Below are 23859 nucleotides of genomic sequence, written 5' to 3' on the forward strand. Positions count from 1 at the left end.
GAGAAGATAGAAGAGAGAAGGAAAGTTATTTCGCTCTTCACAACAGCCCCTTGTCTTCAAGGTATGACCTGCCACAGAGCCCTGAGAAGGGAGGGACACGACAAATGTTGCTTGGCAACTCCATGCCACTGATGGGATGTGCTCATCAGGCTGAGCATCACAGAGGGACAGAGACCAGAGTGAGACAGAGGCACACCAGGATGTTTGTTTGCATCTGGCCCTGTTAGAAATGGCACCACTCATACCCCGGTAACTGTTGTAGGCCAATAAAGTCTTTTCTGTTGGGTGGGAGAGTAATTGCAAGTCATAAATGGTGAAGTGTCACCTGCACACTCCCCAGGAATAAAGGGACCTTGGATCTATTAATATCCTGAAGGTCACAGAATTCTTTGCTGTGAGCAAACCTTAAATGGCTCAGAGGCGCTGCTGCTTGGTTAAACACCTACAGGAAACCAAAAAAAGCTTATTGTCCTTTGCAGCATGGCACAGCTTCCTTGCCACCTGTCAGAAGTGTCAAGGGGTAGTGGTGGTGCAGCCCTGGCAGTCTGAGAATGCCAGAGAAACAAAGTTTGCAGAAAGAAGGCAGTTGTTAAAACTGGAAAGTACGGGGTTTCAGGCACAGTATTCCTTCATCAAGTTTTGTCACTGTTGACGGACCATAAACTAAATGAAACTAGATTGGCCTTGCAAAGCAAGTCCGATGTGGCTCATATGCTAGCACCCTTTGCCAGACTTTGAGGTGTTTTCAGCTAGCAATTCCAGAAAATCTTCCCTTTGTGTGCCTACACAGAGAACACTATTCAGATTATCAGGCCTAATGCTGCATGAGGATCAAGAGATACTCAGCAAACTACAGGGAGTTTAGTAGAAATGGCATTTGGGGTGCAAAAGAATATTTTGTTCAAAGCTAGAAGTTCTGTTTCCCTCAATATAATTCTGGGGAGAATAAAGGGCTAACTTTACTAGGACTTCAGGCAGTATTAGACTTCTCAGTAAGCCCTAAAATTTTGGAGAAAGAAGTGTTGTTTACAGAGAACCAGCTTTTCCTAACTGCCTACAATTGCAACAATCTAGGAGTTTTGTTTATAGGAAGTGCCCAGACTGTAGTAACACTGCAGGTGATATCAAAAATCGCTACATGCCCTTGAAAGTCTTGAACAACCTGTGTAGAGAGAATATGTGAAATATCCCCTGTTGTTCAGCATTAGAGATTTTTTTGAGTGGTATAATGTTTTTAGTAAAATAAGCTAACAGCTTCTAATGTGTATTGAAAATTGGATTTCTTCTTTTTCAAACTGTTTTCTGCATCTTACCACCTGCAGCAACATACCTCATTTTGGAAGGTCTGTTTATTTGTTTTCTCCAAGTTACAGATTTTCTACCCAAACGTGATCTCTCCTCATTGCCTTGCTACCTAGGCACAGGCTTTGGTAAGCTGAGTAGTTTAATCCAGGTGTGATTGCTTCTGGCCTTCGTTTTTTCATGCTGTTACAGAAATTTTGCAGAATAACAGGCTATTGCTGCTTGTGGCTGCATGTGGCACTGCCTCAAAAAACCATGAAAAAATTTCAGCTTCTGACTACAACTAAACATACCATCTTTTGTCTTCATTTTATGTAAATAAGCGAGTGTTTCATAAATTATTCTCCTTTCTTTCTCTGTTTGTTTGTTGAGTTTTTTTAATTTAATTGAGGCGTTGTCTTTGTAAACCTTTTTCCCTTTTTCACTGTCTCTTCTTTTAGACTAATGGAAACAATTACATGTTGTTTCCTGAGGGCAGTTTCTTCATCCTGTGACACACTCAGCCTTATTCTGATCTTCCTTGCCCAAGTTCTATGCCAGTCAACTTCCTTTCCCTTTTTCCGTTTTTCCCCCTTTGTTCACAAAGATGCACTGAGGAACAAAGATCCCAACACCTGTATCCCAGAAAAAGGTTTGGTTTGGTCTCTTGTGAATACCACTTGCCCCACTGGCTGCAGGTGGGCATTTGGTCCTGCCTGAGCAGTGCAGACAAGGATGTGTTCGTTTCATGGAGGGGAGGGATTACAGACAAGCATCTTCCTTAGGCATTTGAGGTCACACTTACCCTGTCTAGCCTTGCTCACACATTTATGTATCTATATATATGAGCTATTCTGTATATCTATAGTCCTGACAGTTCCACTTGAATCTACCCAGGCTGCCCAATTCCTGTGATTGCCAACCTGCTGCCTTCTGCTGCAGATTCAGCTGGCTTTGAGTTTCAAGCTCACATCCTACGGCAGTATTTGTAGAGATTGACCACAGAAAGCTGTGATTTAGATTTCAATCGTGTTTCTAATTCCTTTGGTTTCCTGTAGCTTCTCCCCTGGAGGTGTTTCTCCTGGAGCACCCGCTCACTCTTGCTTTCCTTTCTCTGATGGTCACAGTGCAGAAAGAAGGTGGTCAAGGAAACCCTCACTTCTTCCTGCTAGTTGGCTGTGTCAACACCTCTGTGAGCAGAGGGTCTGCTCCTGCATGACAGAGTTATAATACTTTTTAAAAAAATAATTGCCTTTGATTAAAATGTAAGGGTCCCATCTTCTTTTTGTTGTCATTAATGTGGGCTGCAGGGTATGGGCCTTTGAAGTATTTCCTTTTGGCTCATCTCCATGTTCTTTCTATTTTTTCCTCTCTTTTTTCCTTTTTTTCTTTCTTAATTTTAATTCTCTCAATTATCTGCCCTTTCCAGCTCAGAGTGAGGTTTGTTAATTTTCATGTGCTTGCAAAAACCTGGCTGACACACTCCAGCTCCCTGGCAGCCTCTAAATGGGCAGCCAGTCACAGGAGCAAACAAACAGGCAGCACATCTCCCTCATGAGCTGCCTTGACCCTGCTCTGTTGCTCCACTGGGGAGGAGAAGGGAATTGTACACTTACCTTGCCAGAATGGCTCATCCCCTTTGCAGAAACACCACCAAGGCATGAATGAATACACTGCTGTGTTTAATTAAGTATATCCAGAACTATTGTATTTGTGATCTCAGGCCTTTTAGGCTGATGGACTCCTTTCCATCACCTAACCCTGGGGTTAATGTGCTGCTTAACCAGCACATGAGTGGAATAACAGGACATCAGACTGAACCTTAATGTCCCCTCAGGTATTTCCATCTGTGTTACCAACATCTGATTGCTAGCTTGGGTGAGCCCAGAGAGGAAATAGTGAGCTTTGAAACTAATTTTTCTCTCCTCTGCTGAGAGCTGTGGTCTGGGCAGTGGAAATGAGTGGGATGTTCATCTCCTGATTACATAGGGCTTCCTAAAAGTTGAGCAAAGGCGTAAAATGGCTGAGTGACTTGAGCAAGGTGATGCTACAAATCAGTTGGAGACCTAGGACAAGATGCAACTCCCATGGATCAAAGCCCAGGGCCCATTGAACAATACTGAACACTTTCCTGCAGGCATCCTTCATAGATGTCATGCAGAGGCCAAAATTTCATTACATCCATGCAACCATCTGCCTTGACCTTTGTCATACTTAATCCCTTGTTTCTTCTACCATCAAAGTAGCTTCTATAAGTAGCATCTCTTTATCCCCCTCATGAAAGGCTGCCTGCATGAGGTTTCTGTCTGGTCTTTAAGAAGGAAGAAGTTGCTCCAGATATGGACAATCTCTTAGCTATGGTGTTTGCCCCAGTTACAGGTATAAATCTGACTTGAACACTTCACTGCTGGGCCAGCAAAACTGCTCAGGGAAGGAAAACTAAGACAAATAAAAATAAAATTGAGGATTAAAACTAATAATTAATAACAACTTCACCAATGTTTTGGATTTCAGAGTTCTTTAAATATCACCTGACCATGAGTGTCAAGGGATATTTCTCCTTGATCTGATTATGATACTAGATCATCTAAACATCACACCTCGATAGAGTCAGGCTTCAGTGTGGGGATGTAGAGACATTGGAGTGTTAAAATCACTTGTTCCTGCCTTATCCAGGCACTCTCCGTAGAATGCTGCCATTTTCTTTCTTGCTACCCTTCCCCTTTTCCTCTCAAGCATAGGGATGATTTTCTTTTGCAGGCAGATGCTTTCTCTCAAGCGTAATTTTTAAAGTTTTTCAGTTTTGTTCTTCAGGCTGGGAGTTCCTCTCAATTTTTTTTTTTCCATAGAAAAAACCCTACTTATTGGGGGAACTGATTTTAAAGTGATTGAAATGAATCCTCTAGCCTTAGATCTTCTCATGCCTCCATTAAGAACACATCAGAGAGCTCTGAAAGTGTCCAGTGATGCATCTCTAGACTCCCTTTGGTAGAAGGTTTGTCTTAGAGGTGAAAGGTGAGCTTCCAATGTACAAATCTGCATGGCAATGCTTTAACTGCTGCTGTAGTCACTGCAGAGAAGCTCATGTGGACTCATGCTAATGGGAATGCTGGATCCCAGCTGGGTCTGATTTCTGGGACACAGATTTCAGCAGAGAAAAGCTCTGACAGTGAGATGGTGGCAGCTCACTGAGTCCAGGAGGGCACTTGATGCACACAGAGGTCTCTGCTGCCTCGGGCAGAGCAATTCCAGTTTTAGCCATATTAGTAAACTACTGTGGTTTAATAAGCCACCATGGGACACTGAGCAAAGGTAACTGGTAACGACCCACGCCATGTCAAATGTGAGATAGGATGGGTGGAGCTGAAACCTCTTCTACTAACATCTAGTAACTTCTATAGCTGTGGTAATTTGATCATGAGTCCCCAGCTTCAAAGTGACACAGAGCAGACAAGACGTAAACTGAATGTATCTGACTGGATGCATTTTAATCCCAGACAGCCTCCTGCTCAAACCCATGTTCCATCACGGAGCTGGGTGCTGCACTTTCCAGCAGCCCTGAGCAATGATGTTAGAAGTCTGTCCAGGCTTAGCAAAACCCTTTGGGACTCCTGGATTTTTTTTCATTGGACCTATATCTTTTTCCTCCAGAAATGAGACGATGATGAACGTGACGCTTTGGTTGCCATGGGAACACAGCATGATGTTTGTGTTAGTCGTGCTCCTTCCTGCAGCAAGGGCTGCTGGCTCTAGAGGTGGCTGTGACCATGGATGTGCACTGGTGGCATCTGGCCAGGTCATGCCCACATGCTTTCCCGGGGTGTCTAGGTTTGGCAGTGGGGCATCAGCCCCACTTATGTTATGAGAGGAAGATCTGAAGGGACAAATCACTAGAAAGTGGGAAGATGTGTCTAACTGTTTGGTGGGAAATTGGTAAGTCCTGGTTGAAACTTCTACTGCAAAATCTTGCTGAAGGTCATGACAGGGGTCCACAGGGACCTAGAGACCAATAGACTGCCCCTGCATAGGGAATAGCTGGAAGTTTTTCATACGGGGGAAAAAACAAAACCCTGATTTCCCCTTGAAACTCTGCTATGGGGGCAGCTCTAGCATCCCAGGGAGAGTGTCAGGGTCCTCAGCATTTCTACCACACCCCTTCTTCCTGTAGGTTTTTATGTATTCCTTACCCCTCCCCTGTCCACCCTTAGGGCTTTCCTAAGCCTCAGCTTGGCAATAATCAGGAAGCACTTTCATGCTGTTACAAAGCCATTTAGAGCTTTCAGAAAGACAATTTGAGAGGGACTATTCATTGTCACTGCTGTTTTTCTCCTTTCACAGATCTGCCTTTAAATCCTTACCTAATATCATTTTATCAGAGAAAGAAATATATTTTTAAAGCTCTTAGGGAGGTTAATTCTGCTGAAGCTAACAAAGGGGGTGAGGGTGCAATCCTATATAGGGGACAGGTGGAAACTACTGTCAGTCTGTCTCACTAATAAGATGATTTGAATGGGAATTAAAATGGGAGGGAGGTCTCAGGGAAAGATAAAGGAAGCCCAGTTAAAGACAGCTGTGATGATGCTGGAGGGAAGGAGGAAGGTGGTTAAGATGAAGGCTGGGGCATAGGTAATATGGATACTCTTAGGGCCTATGAGAAAGAGTGAAAAATATCACCAAGGGAATCTAGCCAGGTGGTTATAAACGAAGATAAAATAGAATTTAGAGGAACAGCTTGCAGCATGGTAAGTGTTAGTCCTTAAGACCTGTCAGAAGTTTGGTAGAGAGTAGCAAAAATTGCAGAAATAGATTAGGAATGTGAAGCTTGTTTCTAGAAAAGAAAATTTCTTTTCTGGCTGTTATAAATCTTTGCCTCTTCACCACTTTAGCTGCTTCCTGCATTCCCTAAGCAGGCTTAGTGTTCATACATGGCCAGAGGGTTTCAATTTGAGCTCCAAATAATAATAATAAATTCCATAAAGTGATTCCATGTGGAGAGTGGAGATAATAGTGCCTTATGTTTACACAGTAGGTTCCATGAGCCTTTGGGTCAGGCAGACTGAGGAGCAGTTTCTCACCTGCTGTTGAAGCGCAGCGTGTTCCGGGCTGTCACACTGCACCTGCTCTGCAGTGACTGCACCAGGGCACAGCAGCATGGGGGAACTGCTCTGGATGGATCTGTTGAGTAAAAACTGGGTAGAGAAAGGAAATGTATTTCTCCATGCTGGATTTCAGCCAGGATGCTGAAGTTAAACACCTGGCTGATTAATAAAAAGAGCTGCAACAGTGCTATGCTCCCAAAACCTATGCTGGGACACTGGAATCTGTGTTGTTTGTGAACATGAACCTGACTCTTCCATTGCAACTTCATTGACGTGAATTCCAAGACTTTGCCTGAAATTGGCTCAGCTGAGTCTCGAATAGTAGCTGTTGATTTCCTGACAAAAAGACTTTCCAAGCTGCAAGCCATCCTGCCTCTACAGCAGACTCAGCACCTGCCTTACCCAGATCAAGGTATGTTGTTATGTTTCATCTTGTGTGAGGAGAGCAGTAGCTGCATAATAGCTCCACTGAGATCTCTCATTGTTTCTGTTAGCAGGAGGATCATGTGTTTAGGAAGGGCAGAGAAAAGGGGTGTCTGTTATCTTCTCTTTCCCTGTGTTTGACTTGGGATGCCTCATGCCTCTTTCCATGTGGAAAGGTCATCACAGCTGTTCTGTCCAAGGGTTGGCTCTGAAACAAGAAGCACTGGGACTTGGTTCTTATGGAGGATAAGAATCTATTTGTTGGACAGCCAACTCTGTTGGGGTGGGAGGACCTTGTGATGGCTACCCAGTGCAATTTCTGGTGGGAATTATGTTATTAAAAGCTTCTTTTACTAAGAGGTTTTGGCTTATTGGAAACAATGTCTGGCGTTGGGTTTGAGTGTAACACTGGAAATCCTGGAAAACTTCCCCTCTGCCTCTACCACCCTTATACATCAAAGATGAAGTTCTCCCTCACTGTTTGTGCTTTACCAGACTGAAGCAGGGGTTGTCCCTGTATTGAGGTTTTTAGTTCTGGTGTTCTAGGTGTGAAGGACCATGCTTTGGTCATAGCAATGTGTTAGTTTTCTGCAGGAACAGAGAGAAGTGTGTCTCTTTCCCTTACAGTACTAATCTCTAGTTGAGCTGATCCACCACATAAACTGCTGTGACCTCTGGCTGCCCCATTTGCTCCTCTATTTCAGTTGTTAGAGAAATATACCATCAGCAGCTTGAAATCTGACTTTAGTCAAATATCTTCCCTTTTATTTCCATATACAAAAGCACAATGTTAGTAGAATTAGCTCTGCTTGCCAAGCAGATGAGTATCACTGTCACAGGCATGGGATTTTGACCCTGCAAACCTCTACTAGGGACATGGAGTACTCTGAAAACACAAGCTGAGGCTGTGAATTCCCATCAAACTTTGAATCAAATCCAGTGTAAAGAGAAGGACCTTGACATGTTTCCTGTATCCAGACTTCTGGGAATTCCTTTTGCCTGGTTTATACAAGATTGCACAAGGGAGAGGCTTAATATTGGAAATGGATTTCTTAAGGACGGACTCAAGGCATTATCTTGGACCTATTCCCTCTTCTCAGGCAAAACAGCTGAGTGCTGTGTACAGGGTGAGTGACACAGTTCCAGGAAGACAAAAACAGGGGGCTGCCCCCCTGTATTTGCAGGAGGAAGCACTGCTCATCTGTGACTATAAAGCAATTGAGCTGCATGTCCTGGCTGGAATCCAGCTGAACTGGGTCTAAAATGCAACTTTCAATTATGTGCCCTCAGACGTGACCTCTGGATTGCCTTATCTTTCTACTTGTTTACAGACCAGTGTGCTGATGTGGAGCAGGAGAGAGCTTGAAATGATGTACTGGGGGATGTCTGTGGTTGTGACTGGGGAACCCCATGTCTGAAAGTGGAAGGCAAGTGGGATTTTTGTTTTCCTGAAGGAGGAATTGGTTACATTTAGTTCCTGACTTCTCAAGGTGCTGAAAGAAACACTGGTGTGCTTTGCATCAGAAACTAAAGTGGGGAATGAGCATTCTTCCCTGCCTCCTTTTGACCTGGTTAAGCTGGTGATGGTTAAATTGGGTTAAAAATGGAGGAATATGATGCTTTTGTCTTCCGTCTTGATCTTTCAGGTTTTCCAACATCATCCTTTTGAATGCTTAAGAGACCCAAAGCTTTCTGCTTTCCAGGGACCATCTGGCTGGACTATATCTATAAAGTCCTGTAGCTCTACCAAGTTCAGGGTCATTAAATTATTCCAAACAAACCATCCTCTTGTGATTTCAATTGGATACAACAACTACCCTCACTTCCTGCCCAAAGCTCTCTAATTGTCAGTGTTGGTGGGACACCTGTTGTCCGCAGAGGCTCCTGTTGGTCTCCCAGCATCAAGGCACAGCTCTTTCCTTTAGTTCTGCAAGCAACAAAGCACACCCACAGCCCTCCCATATGTCTCATACACTGAGTTTTCTACTTCTGAGAACAGCTCCATGTCCCCAGTGTGGGGGATGTGGATATATATCATTTTCATGAGGACTTTGGTTTATGTAGCCTTCAGTTGAATTTTTCCTTTGTGAGGCTTGTTTGGGTTTTTTTGTGGGTTTTCTTTTCAGGTTTTGTTTTGGTTTTTTTTTATCCTTTTCTGATTCCATCCGTTTGCTCCTAATCCCACCACCTGGTACGGCTCACACTGCAGAATCTCTCTGCCTCCTGAGTGTATACGCCCTTCAAATATTTGTAGACATTTATCACTTCCCCCTCTCCTGCTTAGTCATCTCTCTGCCAAGCTAGACATATTTAGTTCTTCTAATCTTTCCTTGCAAGTGAGTCCCTCCAGCACTCATAATTCATTTCTCCTTGCTCTTCTTGGTATATTTTCCAGTTTCTCAGTACTTTAAAAAATTCTTATTTGTGGTGTTTTAATATGAACAGGCACAAGAAAAAAAAGGAGAAGAGAAACTTCCTGAGGACAGAAGAGGTTTTTTTGGCTCCAAGTCACTGGGAATAGATAAGAATGGGTAGTTCTGGGAATTCTTGCTGTAAGTTCTATGTAGGTGTCTAGGACACAGAAGAGTTGTTGCCTCTTCTCCTCTGAATTGCTCTATTCCCCATCTCTGAAACATGTAACGAATGATATCAGCTAATATTTTGTCTGTGTTTGCTCCTGGAGTTCTCCTCTTAACAAGAGAGACTTGGCTCAGCTTCCCATTCCCTGCATCCCTCCCAGGCTAAAGACTTTGCCTATGAGTGATTTTTCTAGTGGGCTATGGGCTGCAAGTGCTTCAGAGGTACTGGGTACTTCTTATCAGTGCTGAATCTCTATTTCTCAGCTTTGTTCTTCTCAAGTACTGGCAGGCATGGTGCCAAAGGATCAGCAGAGAGCAGCTAGCTCCTTTTCATCTCAGGAAGAATTTTCCCTTCTGGACATTTGTTTCTACTGTGTCCAAGCTATATAAAAAGGAATATAATTTCAAATGGGTCCTGTTTCTAGGAACCCAGATGGACTTTTTTCGTTCAAATAACCAACTCAACAAATTCTTTATATAGAACCTTGTTAATTAAAGCTATATCCCAGGAGGATAGCCTAGAGATGCTGTTCAGCCTCCACCTCTCATACTGAACTCCACAGTGGTTTTTGAGGCATTCTTGGTATCTCACACTGATGGCAATTTGTGCTGTCTGAGATTACATGACGTGAGCAGAATTGAAAGGAATGATGGGGAGCAGCAAGTGTTCCTTCAACCATTAACCACAGCGAGGTCTGCAGCTTCATAGTCTGCATTAAGACCTTCCTTAATATTCCCCATCACCATCTCCTGACCTGCAAGAGAGCAGCAGTTTATCGAGCCAAGAGACTCTGTCAAATTTACTAGACTGAGATGAGTATCAGTATCAAAATGCTTCCAAAACAAGGACAAAATCCATTGCAAACTTGCACTCTCTGGCATACCTCTACATCGTGCTATCTAGATTTCAACTGCAAATGCAAAAAATATAATGTGTTTTGCACCCAGGAAGAATGAAAAGATTCCACTTTCCTTCCTTATATATCACCATCTTCCCACCCAGACTAGATACTTATCAAACATCTGTCTTCTGTTTTGATTGTGTCTTGAGAACATTGAGTTTAAATGGAAATGTGAAACTACCTCTTCTGTCTGGGCAGGAAATGTTTCTCTGTTGTGATATGAAGGCTGTTTGGATCTCTTAAGCCAAGCTTCAGAAGGAATGGAAAGCAAGGGAAACTAAAACAGTGTTGGTTGGATATGGGAATGTATTTCATTCTTTGCATCCAACCCACGTCAGTCTGTGACAACAGGTGATGCTATGTCATCTTAAAATACAGAAATAAAGAACCCCAAACTTCTAGAGCAAAGAGAAAAAGCTGCTATTGATTTGACAATGGCTCGACTTTCCCAGATGCTTGTGGAAGCAGCCTCGAGAGTCATGCTGAACAATACATTACAGATATACACACTGGATATTAAAACAGAGACAGAAGGCATTTACTGTCACTTGCAGGTTGCTTTCACCCTTGTAGCTGTGAGAGCATTCAGAAGCATTAAACGACGGATCTTTGTCTATTGAAAGAAAACACTACCTCTATTGCAAGCTTAGGCAGGAGTGGCAAAGCCATTGTGAAAAATGTCTGGAAAGAAAAGTAATAGGCATTTTCACCAGCCTATTCTCAGATATACTTGTTGTAGGGCCTGATTCTTAGAACAGCACCATGTCATCTACTTTAGCATCTTCAAACTGCTTATTAGCACCATCATCCCAGTAGCAGGCTGGGCTGGCCAGCTGCTGCCTTTGATGCAGTTGAAAACAACTGCAACAAAACTTGTCTTTCCCAGAGGAATCAGTAGTCGAGCTGGCTTCAGTTTGTCATGTTTGTCTGCTGTCATTCACATTTAGAAAGAGGGTGGGGTGTTTTTTTTCTGTTTGTGTTTTTGCTTTATAAGAATATTCAGTTGCTTAAGACCCATTTGGTTGACAAAGTGTTTTGTAAACAAACTGTACATGGGAATCACTTTGTTCACTGTTGAAATGCAAAGCAATAATTTTTATTGTGGAATCTCGAGAGACAGATGTGGTTCAGCACAGCACGACTTTAAGGATTCAGCTGACTAGAGGTGGGATTACTACCATATTTAAAGCAAAGTATACATTAAAATGCTTTGATCTGAGGTTTATTCTGTGCAAATATTTGACAAGTGGCCTCTCATTTAAGTACAAATAAAAGTATTGAAGCTTGTACCATTTATAGCTATTGGCAAAGGAAAATTGTTTCTAAACAAGTGTCTGTGAAGTGTAATGGTTATTTCTCCCCGTCATGAGTTCCGTTGTTAGCTTGCCTGCTCCATTGACTCTTTTAGAAATAAAGGGTATGGGAATTTTATTTACTCAGTCCCTCTTTTAATGTCTTCTGAACTTCTGATCTTTAGCGATTATTAATTTTTATGTCTTTTTGTTTGAAATCAGCTCTGTATCAGTTAAAGTTCTTTGAGCTTAAATAACTAATACAAGGGCAGATCAGGTTTTTCCATGCTCCTGTTCCCAAGGTGTTCCTGGGCAGGGATGTTCCACCCCTGGCCTCATTTCCATTCATTGTAAAGTAGTGATAACAAAACGCATGGCCGACTTCTCTAATTAGTCTCATGTTCCTCAAGGTCTTTCATTGTTGCCTACTATTATTTCTTAGAGTTTAGCTTTTTGGTCTTTGTTGGTATTTCTCTAAACACCCCTAACAGTTCTCCCCATTTTCCAAATTATATCTTTGGGCATGAACTGATATATGGCAACAAAGCAATGCAATATTCATCATTAATTGATCATGATCTCTCCTGGTTTTGTTGTTGCTGTTGGGTTTTATTTTAATTCCCACTCTGTTTAGGGGAAATTGTTTAATTTTATTCAATACCCTAACTTTTAAATTTTTATTAAACTATCACGCAGATGTATATTCAGTGTGGCTTTCCTGAGCTTGTTTTCTTGTGGAGTGTTGATCTCATTTTAATTAAAATAGGGAAAGCATAGAGAGGAAATTAGAAAAGGAACAAAAATAAATAGTTGGTTGTCCCACCCTTCTACTGGCAGGAAAAGGTAGAGGACGGGGGCTTTCACTTTAAATGCAATGTATGATTCTTCTGCTCTCCAATAACCATTAGAGAAGTGAAGAAAAAGGAACTGTGTCTGTAGATGATGGAAAGCTGAAGCTCTTCTCCTCACACCGTGAATCAGCCTCCTAGGAGACACTATCTCAGACCAGGTTTATTCAGGGGAAGGCTTATTATGTGGAATTGTGTCAAATAGTAAGGAGTGGTATAAAGAGATAATCAGAGTCCTCCAGCACTAATTACCTGTGCTCTATAGAAATCCCTATCTCTATTCAGATCCTTTTTAGAGGGAAATCTCAGAGGAAACAAATGAAGTCTAGTTCTGCAAGTGCCAATTGAGATGGTAGAGAACAGGGAAGTTGTGGATTAAAGCGAGTGACTTTTTGAGACCTACCATACTATTTGACTTGATTCTTCACGCCCTCTCTTCTTCTTTTTGCATTCATGCATTGAAACATAACAAGAAATCTCTGCATTTCTCATGCCTCCTTTATTCTGAAATCTCTAGGAGCTTTGCAAATATTAACTGTAAAATTTCACAGTTATCTACCCATCCATCTAATCTCTCTCAAAGCGTTTAAGTTTTCCCAGCACAATTCAGAGGGATGGTGATGAATGAAGTATAATAAATATCAAAACAGTTTTCAGCGAAAGCAAATCATTTGATCTATTAGAAAATGATGAAGGACTCATGATTTGGCATTGATAGGAAGTCAGAACAACAGCTGTCAGAAAAAGGGCAATTGCTGTTTGACCAATGAACAACGATAAGATTCAGGATCAAGTTTATTAATATTTTGCAATCAAAGGCATTACATTTTGCAAATAATCATGTTTGTAATTTTTTCTTGCAAAGTTGGAGGGAGGGAATGAGGAAATCTTGGGGACGAAGTAGTAAGATTCTAAAAGAGAACATTCTGGAATAGTAAATCTAAAGAACGTTTTCCTACCCAGCAGGAGGGAAGGATAAAAGCAATTTGAATCAGCATTAACCTTTAAATCAGAAATATCACTTGGTGCATGTTTGTACTTGAGGATTCTTTATCACTGCTGCTGAATATAGGACCCAACTACATTAGAGATACACATACAGAGTACTCAATTTAAGTGAGCACAGATAAGAGGCAGGTCTTGCCACTTTGATTCATGCCACCAATAATTTCAGAGTACACCAAGAGCATGGTGCTACTCAACACAGAAAGGTACAGCCTGTTTCTGTATTTATGGAGAAGTCTTAACACTCTGTAGAAAGTCTCTCAGTCTTTGAGGATGCCTGCATGGATCTGTCAGTGGTTTCGCCTCTGTGCAGCAATATAAAAAGCAGCATGGGATGTTAGCAGTCAGGTTTGTCTTATGCTCAATGTCAGCCTTTGGAGCAGAGTGAATTGAAGGACTTCCCTCATGGAAGGGAACAGGAGGGCAACAGTTCCTTATTCCAAGGCTTGACTATCTCTATTTTCAATTCATGTCATCGAGTCTTAAGTATTATTTACCACAAAACCAGAATTAGTGCCGTTTTACTATGCTCCACGCCTTTCCTGACATTGTTGACCTGCAGACTGGTCTAATGCACAGGTGTTAGCACATTATTTTGCTTTTCATTTTGTGACTTCTGCCTTAACTAATCCTGGAAGTTGTCTTTAAGCACATGACTCTCCCAAGAGGGACTGGCATAAACAGTATTAGTATGTAATCAAATCCACCTGTTTAGAAATATCTTCATGAATGAAGACTAATCAAGTAGCACTAGCATGATACCACTGACTGCTGAACTTTGCTTCTCTGCTCTTTATCCTTATATTCCCTGAAACTTGAAAGTAAATTCCATTTAACACCTACCAGCCAAAATCCTTATCACCAAGGCAAATTCAAACATCTGTCAAAGGTCAAGAGGTAAAATGAGGAATCATCCCAAAAATACTAAGGCAAAGCATTAAAAAGAATCAGAGTTCATCGAGGAGATCTGCAAAATAATTTGCATTTCAAATCTCAGACAAGCAGAGCAGCCATGTAATTTCTGTCTGTAGATTCACTACTGTGATGTTTGTTATCTGATTATCACTATCTACAACCTTCCTAGTGCTAATGCACATTGTCTCCCTGAGTCCTGAATTAGTGAGATGTGTCTGACACTGAATTTGCAGGTAATTGCTATGGCTCCCCTCAGTGAAACGTCTCTCAGGACACTCTTGGAAATTAAATGTTCGTTCTCAAGCCATTATTTGCTTGTTCCACCCCTCTCTTATTAAGTAATTATCAAGTAAAAATTTAAAATTTGAAATATGCACGTCATGTTTAGGAAATGAAAGAACCAGGGATGACAAGATTCTCAGTGGATTAATGCCAGGAAAAATATTGCCTTATATTCTCTCAAATAAGCCACCTCTCAGGTTTCTGCTATGACCTAATTAGAATTGACCAACAGTCTTTGCATGTGATGCCATTCAGTGCTGCTTTGAGGTGTCTGATTTGAGTAGCTACAACTCCACAGAAGAAACATGGGGTTCAGTGATGCCCTTCAAGTCTTACGAGCCTTGACTGAAGGATTTGAATTTTAATGATCCTTGTGGGTGTCTTTCAACTCAAGATATTCTATGATTCTATGATTTGGATTTGTGTTACACTGGGAAGTGTTGTTCACGGTGGTGAATTTAAGCCCTGCAGATGGTGTTTGATAGTACACAGTCTACATTTCCAATATTTAAAGTATCTTGTCCTTTATAAACTTAAAGCCACTACAATTCTCAAAGTATTTACAATGAACTGTAAATATTCATAACAGTGTGATTACAATGAAGTTACCAGAGATTTACACATCCATAAGCAAGATCATAATCTAGTCTTTTGTCCTTTCACTAATCTAGTCTTTTGTCCTTTCACTAAAGGAGTTCATAAGGTAGGGATCAAACCTGAAGATCTTTATTTAGTGATAACTAAACCAGATAAATTAGAAATTCTTCTACTGCAGTCAGATTTTGGCACAAGGTTAATATGAAATATATTAATTTTCTGCTTAAAATAAGTTCCCTTGATTTTGATCATAATTTGTTTGCTTTAGCTTCAGCTCCTTCTCCTTCCTCAGCTCAATGACACTTTGATGGCTCAGCCTTCATTTTAATAGTCATAGCTTGAAGAAATTGAATATCACTAAGAAAGAAATAGAGGTGTCTGTTTCTCATATAATCTCTGCTTGGAAAGGGCGTTGCCTGATGTGCCTCTTAAAGTAGGATGTTTTTTATTCTCCAGCAACTTTGCTGCCTTCTAGAAATAAATACTTATTTGTATAAGCTGAAACAAATTCTATGTTTCAGTATTTTATCACTGTTTGTAAATTCTAGAAAACAGATTTCCAGCTGTCACTTAGATGTTTGGGTTTTTTGTTCCTTCAACCAAAACCTCCCTTGATTTGTTTTGTTGCTTATGGAAGTGCTTATTTCTAGTGAAGAAGTTATTTTGTCTGCTTGGATTCTGATATATACAAAGGCAAAGGTTGTTGTTATTATCTGCAGAAGCAACTGTGAAGTGGAAATCCATTAATGTGGTGGCATGGCATGCCTCTGTGGGAAACACTCAGTTACATTCAACAAGAAAGCATGTAATCTTCCATGTTTCAGTTCTCTAGTTTGTTGGGAAAAAAAAACATGGAAAGTATAAATGGGAAACTTGATCTCTATTTCAGCTGGCATTATTTCTTACAAGAGCAAGGAAAAGGTTTTTTTTGGGGGGTTGTTTGCTTTTTGTTTGTTGTTTGTTTTTTTTTTTTTTATTTTACTATTGGCTGTTCTTTAATGTGGTTTTCTTTTGCCTTTTTTGGTTTTCACACGTTATGAGAGCTATTCCTCTGTGGCTGTACTGCTCTAGTAGTTAGAGCAAATTTCATATTTGTGCCTTACAGCTGGTGGCTTCATGTCATGTTAGAAGTTGGTAAACTGATGCTTCAGCCAAATGATTTTTGGAATTCCCATGTTTGTATGTGGGCTCCCGTTGTATACATCAGCAACGAAGGGGCTGTTTTGGTCATTAATATATTTTGGCAATGAACCTTTCTATTGTTTATCTACAAAGAAAACCATAGCAGGAGTAAGTTGCTTAAGAGATGATGTGCATGCTCGTATCTCATACTTCCCTTCACTGTAGCTATTTTGCAAGTAAAAACTTAGAATCACCTGTCTACTAGGAGTATAAATATTTATATATACATAAAAGTGTGTGTGTTGGTATAGAGAGGGGGAAAATATAGAAATCAAAGCATATAAACAATTGCCTTCTAAATCAAACTGTCACTTCCTCCAGGGATTATGAAGTGTATTCATTTAGCAGAATAGTTTGTTTTGAAGTAGTCAGTGGGGGAATCTACTGTGAAAAAGCCTTGTCCTCATTAGTGTAAGGGGGAAGGGAATCCACAATGGAAAGGATGAAGACAGTGACTCAAAGTTTACATGGAGCTTTAGTGCCAGAGCTAGGAACGACCAGCCCACTGCAGAACTTGATCTCTCCATGGTCTGTAGTATGAGAGTAAATAAGCATTTGTCTGAGTTAGTTAACAACAGGAGGAAAATGTATTTGTTCTTGTACACCACGGAGTGATCTACTGTTTGTAAGCAGATTGTAAGTGAGGAGCTGTAGAACAGCATTTCTGGCTTTTTGCTTCACTTAATCATGGAACAGAGCAGACCCTGAGGCCCTGTGCAAATTTTAGGACCCATGAAAACTAAACAGTGAGTGAACATAAATTAACCGGTCCTCTCGGGGATTAAAAAGACAGGCTCATTATTTTGTTTTTCATTCTGCTAAAAGGGCCAGTTTCCAGCAAGGATTGTAATAAAAAGAAATTATAGCTCTATCTGAGGCAATTTGCTACCAGTTGCAATACCTGATAGGTCTCCAAATGTTAGGGAGCATCGCCCAGCCTGGAGCACAAAGCACTCCAGGGGTAACTCCAGAGATCTATTTCCCTTGAGCCTCTTACTTAGAACATTACTCTGGCTAGTCTAAGAAGGTAGAAAGGGAGGGGAAGGTTTCCTATATGTTTGTTACACATTACACTTCAGAAAATGTATTGAACATCTGTGTAGAATATATGTGGCAGTTGAAAAACCTTCTTTTCTAAAATATTTCAAAATTGACCATTTTCCGTGTTACTTTAAATATATAGTATGTACTTGTGTGTTTGACACAACATTCCAAATATATTCTCCTATATTCGAAGTATAATGAGTAAGATTCATCACAGGGAAAGAAACATTTTCCATGTTAGCAATGCTAATGAATAAAATATATGGCATTCCTGCGTTGCTTGCTATTATTATTTGCTCTTCGCAGTTTAACTAGTGAGCAGAATTATTTCTTACTGAATGTTTGTGTTTGCAGCTAAGGTTCCTGGGATACCTAATAGCTGTTTGGAGACCAGTCTTGAAGAAGCTAGAGTATTGCTGTGGCTCACAATGGGCAGGTGTCTGTGATAACAGCCCTGTAAAAGTATTGCAATCAGCTTGACTGGTTCATGCAATCTTGTTTTCACTGGAGTTAGCTGAGGGTCAAGGCCGTAAGACAGTGGATTGTTCTGCATTTGTAAATAGTATGAGCCATAGAACAAAAGAGCTGCACCTGAGGATTCTATGTCCACACTGTGTGTATTTCAAAGTGTTTCCCTTAGGTAGCTCTAGTCTGGCCTTAAACTAAACACTTGCTAGCAGACAAAGCATTCAAATGCTCCTGGAGTATATCTGCAAGTTAAGCGTCATCCAAAAAGAATCTGGTTAACACACCCCAAAGAAATCCAGCCAAGATCACTCCAAAATATGAGTTGAAATACAGTAAGTGGGAACAGTCTGGAGATTCAAGGTCAGGTTGAATGGGGCTCTGAGCAACTTGATCTAGTTCAAGATGTCCCTATCCATTGCAGGGAGTGTTGGACCAGATGACTTTTAAAGGTCCCTTCCAACCCAAACCGTTCCATGATTCTATGTTCTTTAAAAGGACAGTCCTGATGCAAAATAAAGCATGAATGCATGTGGATCAAATGTCTAAAAGGAGAATTGTTTCATCATTTACTTAAAGAGGAAAAAGGTTACTACCACGACCTTAAAAGTGTTCAGTGCATTGACTGGGGAGGAAGGAAGTGGAGTGTGCTGTTGGATTACTGAGAGCACTTCTGTTTTGACAGTCACTATTGCTTGTTTTCCTCATTCTTGTTTGTGTGGACAATGGGATGTTCCCAAAAGCAGGGTGGTCAATTAAAAGTGCCCCAGTTACAGTAAATGCAAACAGTTCTTTGTTTAATTATTGCCAGCTTAAATTAAAAAGTGCAAGCACTTATTCAACTGGGTGGGCACAACAGGAGGTAATGGTACTTTGCAACAATTGCCCTAATGAAGGATGGTGAGTTTCATTCAGGGTAGTGGAATTTGGTGTGGGCATTGGGATCTCTGCCAGCACATCCTATTACAGGATCAGGACCCTTGACAATAAATGATTCACATTCTTGGAACTAATGTCTGTAATGGGAATAACAGAAGTGGAGATAATAATAATGTATTACCTCAACCACAGGAGTGTATTGAAGAATTAATTGAATAATGGACCAAATTTATCTCTGATGCAACTGTGCTGATATGATCAGCATGGTTCTACCTTCACGTTAATAAAACACATGAAAAATAATCTTTGCAATTCTCCTTTTGCTATTATTATTAATGATTGTCTTAGAAAACCAGAATGCAATTTGGCAGTCTGGTTTGCTTCAGATAAAAATTTGAAGTCTTAGTTGGAAGCTTCCCCAAATTTTTGTCTAAAATGCTGATTAATAACCTCAAGGGAATGAACTTCCTTGCAAGATTTCAATGCTGCTGCTTAGTTTTGGGCAAGGCAGAAACAGTGTAAGAACAAGACTTTCCTAAGGATTTTTTTTTCCTATATGTTGTGTCAGCTAAAATGTAATACAGGGAACTCAACAAAAATGTGTTTTCTACAGTAATCATGTAAATGTCTTCTAAGCATATACTATCACCTCTATTCCTATTGAATTTTGCCCAAATCCATAGAGTTTCTCTTCGATTATTCACAGAAACACATTACTTTAAGTTTATACCTAGTAATATGAGAAAATGGTTTTAGGAATAAGCTAGTCCAGGAATGCTGTATTTGCCACGTCTTTAACCTGTGCCAATGTCAAGAATAGCTGGCTGACATTCAATGACTCTTTTAGGAATACGAAGGACAGACAAATTTTGGTCTTTTGAATCCGCAAAGTTGTATTTTGGAGCTGAAGAGCAGTTAAGCTTTCTCTTTTCTTACTTTTTTTGGGAGTGCCTCACTGCTTTTTCACAAAAGTCTGCAGAATTGCTGCTTTTTATCTTAAGATCATCACCATTTGAGCTCTACTGACACATTTTAAAATGCATGGATTAACCTGAGGTGTTAATGCACTGCAATCTGTGTATTGGCAGGGAGAGGAGGATAAAAACAAAGGCAGAAATTACAGGGTCTTGTTGCAGAGGAGGGATGATGACTGCTGAGGGCCACAGAAAGCTTCACTTGAAAGATTTTTGCAGCAGAGGCTGGTAGGGGCTAGAGAAGTCAATATTACTGGCACTGTCTGCCTGTGGTTTCTTGTAGTACTTACAAGTGGAAGTGCTGAGAAAATTATCTGTTGTTTAAACATCTTCTGAAATAAGAATAAAACTTTATTCCCTCCATGTGTCCATTGCCTGTTACTGGCTTTTGCTCTATTTGGGTGGGCAAAAGGAAGCATGGCCAGTGCACCTTCAGTGGAGCTGGTGAGTTGGGGAAGCAGCCACACAATGCCAGGGTCTGACAGTGAGGATGGATGTGCTCAGGAAGTGGCAAATTAAAATGTTTTAGTCCAATTTATCCAGAAACCATTGCCAAAGTTCAGGTTGTCAAGGTCACATATGTTGGCGTTGTCTCCATCTATGCCTGACCTGGAGCTGACCCTCCACTTTATAGGAGAAATGAAAGAGGAAGAACTGGAGCTGGGGAAAAGGGAACAGTTCTATGATTGGAAACAGCGAACACTGATTGAAGAGAAGGTAAATCCTCTGTTTCCCCAGCTATATCCATTCATTAAAGATCAGTAATGGAAACTTTATCAGCTGTCAGTTCAGAACTACTGCAGTAAATAGACTTGAAGCCTCCATGGGATATTCAAGAGAAACAAACAATAATAGCCAACACTTTTCTTTGAGCCTTTCCCATCACAAGGCAGGAGTGGGAAGATGCGGTTAAATTATTACTCACACTGCCCAAAAAACAAGGTCATGGAGAAATAGTGTGAAAATTACAATTGCACACTGGGAACATTGTCTTGGTTTGAAGCAGGCTCCTCCTGCTGTTACACCATATCGAATCCAGGTCTTGCACAACCTGAAACACTTTCCTATCAGTTGTGCTTCTCAGATTCTTGTATTTCAGTTTACAAGAATGTCTAAATTTGGGCATTATTAGCAAGATCTTTCTCAAAAGAGTTGGACTGACACTTGGCATGCAAATATCTGTGTGTTACAGCAGTGATTTTTTTTTTTTCTAACAAATTTCGCTGGTCCTTGGGATTTCCAATGCCTTTTTACCTTTTTGCACTCTTCTGCTATAAGACAGGATTCCTTAAACCACATATTATAGGCTGCTAGTCCTACTATGTGGACAAAAGTCTTCAGCAATCAGGAAATTGGAAGGAACTGCTAGATTATTTAAGAGAAAAAAATTGTTGTGGGCTAAGTACAGAGAGGGGACCTCAGCATGAATAAGCTACAAGCTGACAGAGGTTGGAATCTCCTAGGCATCCAAGTTTTAGCTTTGAAGGCATTGTTGAAGCTAGTGAGTATGAGCTGTAGTTAAATTGACTGAAGCCATTTTCCATGAGTTGTACCCTTAGTAACAAAGCTCGGATTTTTATATGAAACTGTAAATATTCTGGTGCTGTCACACCTTCATTGCCCAGGATGAAACCCAAGGATGTGGTGGGAGATACTGCTGATTGAGTAGCTCCTTAATGTAGCAATGGTCCCTATTTGGTGATTCCTATGACCACCTCTAAATCCCCATTCCATGAAGCAACCTCCTTCCAGCAGCTCCTACACCCTGATAACCCAGGGACTCCTGCTTAAGCATTTCTGCTAGTCACTCCCAGGAGGTGGTTGTGCCTGGAGGAAGAAGACATCTCTTTGGCTTATTAGAGCCTCAGGAATTTTAAACAAGCCTTCACAGAGAAAACCCTCATATAGATCCAAATTCAGAAACACTGATTAAGTAATTTACCTACCTGTTGCTACACAAGTGTTACTACACGTCCTGAAGGTCACAGGACCTCAAGGTATTTCAGCCCTGAGCATGCTACAGCAATTTACACTGTGTCCTTCCCCCCCGTTCCTGGCATGAGCAGAATGTCTGTGAATGTGTCTTCCTTGTGTGAGACTCCTCTGTATAATGCTTGAGTCAAACAGGAGCAAGTGGAAGTGATGTGTGTGTACCGACACCACATTAACGTGATTTAAGCCATTATGCATGATCCATAGGCCCCTGGGCATATTATCCTCATTTAAAATTCCTGCTTACCTTTTACAAGGGCTTCTCTAGAACTCCTTAGGTCTCATTTTGCCCATTTGTACAATGTTTATTTACAGAAAGCGGTATTAATGGTTTCTCTAAATACTTTGCTACTCATTTGACTGCCTAAGGTCAGTCTACCAAGGCACTTCCTCTGTGCCTGCCTGCATATGTCTGCATTTAAAAAGTTCACTCAGGGAATTCTTAGCCATTTCAAGCTCAGCAGGTCAAGAGTCTTCCCTGAAAGACCCAAGTTCCTCCTAGTTAAACGTGTATCTGGGTTGCTGTTCTTGGCTCAGCAGCTGTTGCTTATTGGTTTTGCTCCAGGCTGAAAGAGGGCTGGTCACACAGTGTCATCACCCTGGACACAAACGAGGTGAATCCCACGACCTGCCTGCTGCTGCCAGGGGTCTGGTGGCAGCAGGCTCTGGAGTAGTGATCATCCAGTCTCAAAGCTGGAAAAGACAGAAACTTTGCCCTGGTGGCCGTGCTGTTACTCCCATAGTACGTGGTGCATGGAACAGGCATGTTGGAAAAAATCATGCATTGTTGTGGTTTAAAAGTGAAGCTCATAAGTTTGTTTTTCTGGAGGTGAAACCTTGGAAGGGGAGAATATCACCATCAGAGAGAATCAGAAATTATTTTCTTGCACTATTACTTCAGCTTTCTAGCCGGAATTTTGCCACCTATTGCTGAGCATTGCATTCCCAACTTGTTCTTTTTTTCAATCTCCTGCCAATATAAGCAGTGAGTGAATTATAAGTAGAACAGTTAACTACCATTGAAGGTGTGCTCTTATTTCTCTATGTGCTATACACTTCCACTATGACCTCTGTCAAATCACTGAGTTTCTCTAGATTCTATACTGAGGTTCCTAAGTTTTTTTCAAGTTACCAAGTATCTGTTTAATGTGAACATGTCTGGATCTTAAAATTAAGGGGAAATTATCTCAAAGAGGGCCTCAGGCACAACTGTTACATACATCAATAACAGATATGTATTTTTACAAGAAATCTGGACATTAAGGGTTTATTATATGCCAACAATGTATCAATGACTATAACTAACTGTTTACAAGGCAGTGAAAAACCCCAGGATATTTTGGATTTGGCTTTGAGCCATAGTTTGCCTCCTACCAGTAAAATCAAGGAAAAAAAAACAGGGAAGGAAATCAAGCCTGTAAATATTTTCTTAGCAGCCTGAGCAAGACAAACCAGACAATTTTGTTTTAACCACTGACTGAGCATTGGAAGATGGTGGTGTTGCCAGAGATCTTGTTGTTACCTTTATGTTAGCAGTTGTTTATGATATATAGTTGTGTTATTAATTCATTGTTGCATTCATGAAGGTTTAACAGCACAGCAGTGCCAGTGTAGGATGCTATAAAAGATCTCCAGAGCCCTGTGAAAGAACAGGGGTAGGCAGCAGTGTTACTGTTGTTAGGAAGGATAAAACAATTGTTCTTCCTTGGGGCTCCCCAGAGGACTCCAACAGGGATGCAGCCAGCCAGTAACAAAATTTAAAAAGGCTTCTTTAAGCCCTCAATATATTCATAAGTCCACACACACTAATGCAGTTAGAAAGTCTCATATGATCAATGCAATGTGTGTGCAGATGGTGACAGTAAACGTACAGGAGAGCTGTGGAAAAAGATTAAATAAATGTTATCAATGTGATTCCAGTGGTGATAATGGGAAATTAGACTAAAAATTATTACAAAGAAACAGTGATGTGAAATCGTTTGGGGAGGGGAGTGATTACAATGGAAACAGTGCTAATTTAGAGAACTAATTATCAAATAGGGTTTACACCATCCAAAAAGCAACCTGGAAGCCATTAGCAACACACCCCATGGTTTTGCT

The sequence above is a fragment of the Corapipo altera genome, unplaced genomic scaffold (genome assembly GCF_003945725.1).
Source record: "Corapipo altera isolate COAL_440 unplaced genomic scaffold, ASM394572v1 50, whole genome shotgun sequence".
Taxonomy (NCBI): domain Eukaryota; kingdom Metazoa; phylum Chordata; class Aves; order Passeriformes; family Pipridae; genus Corapipo; species Corapipo altera.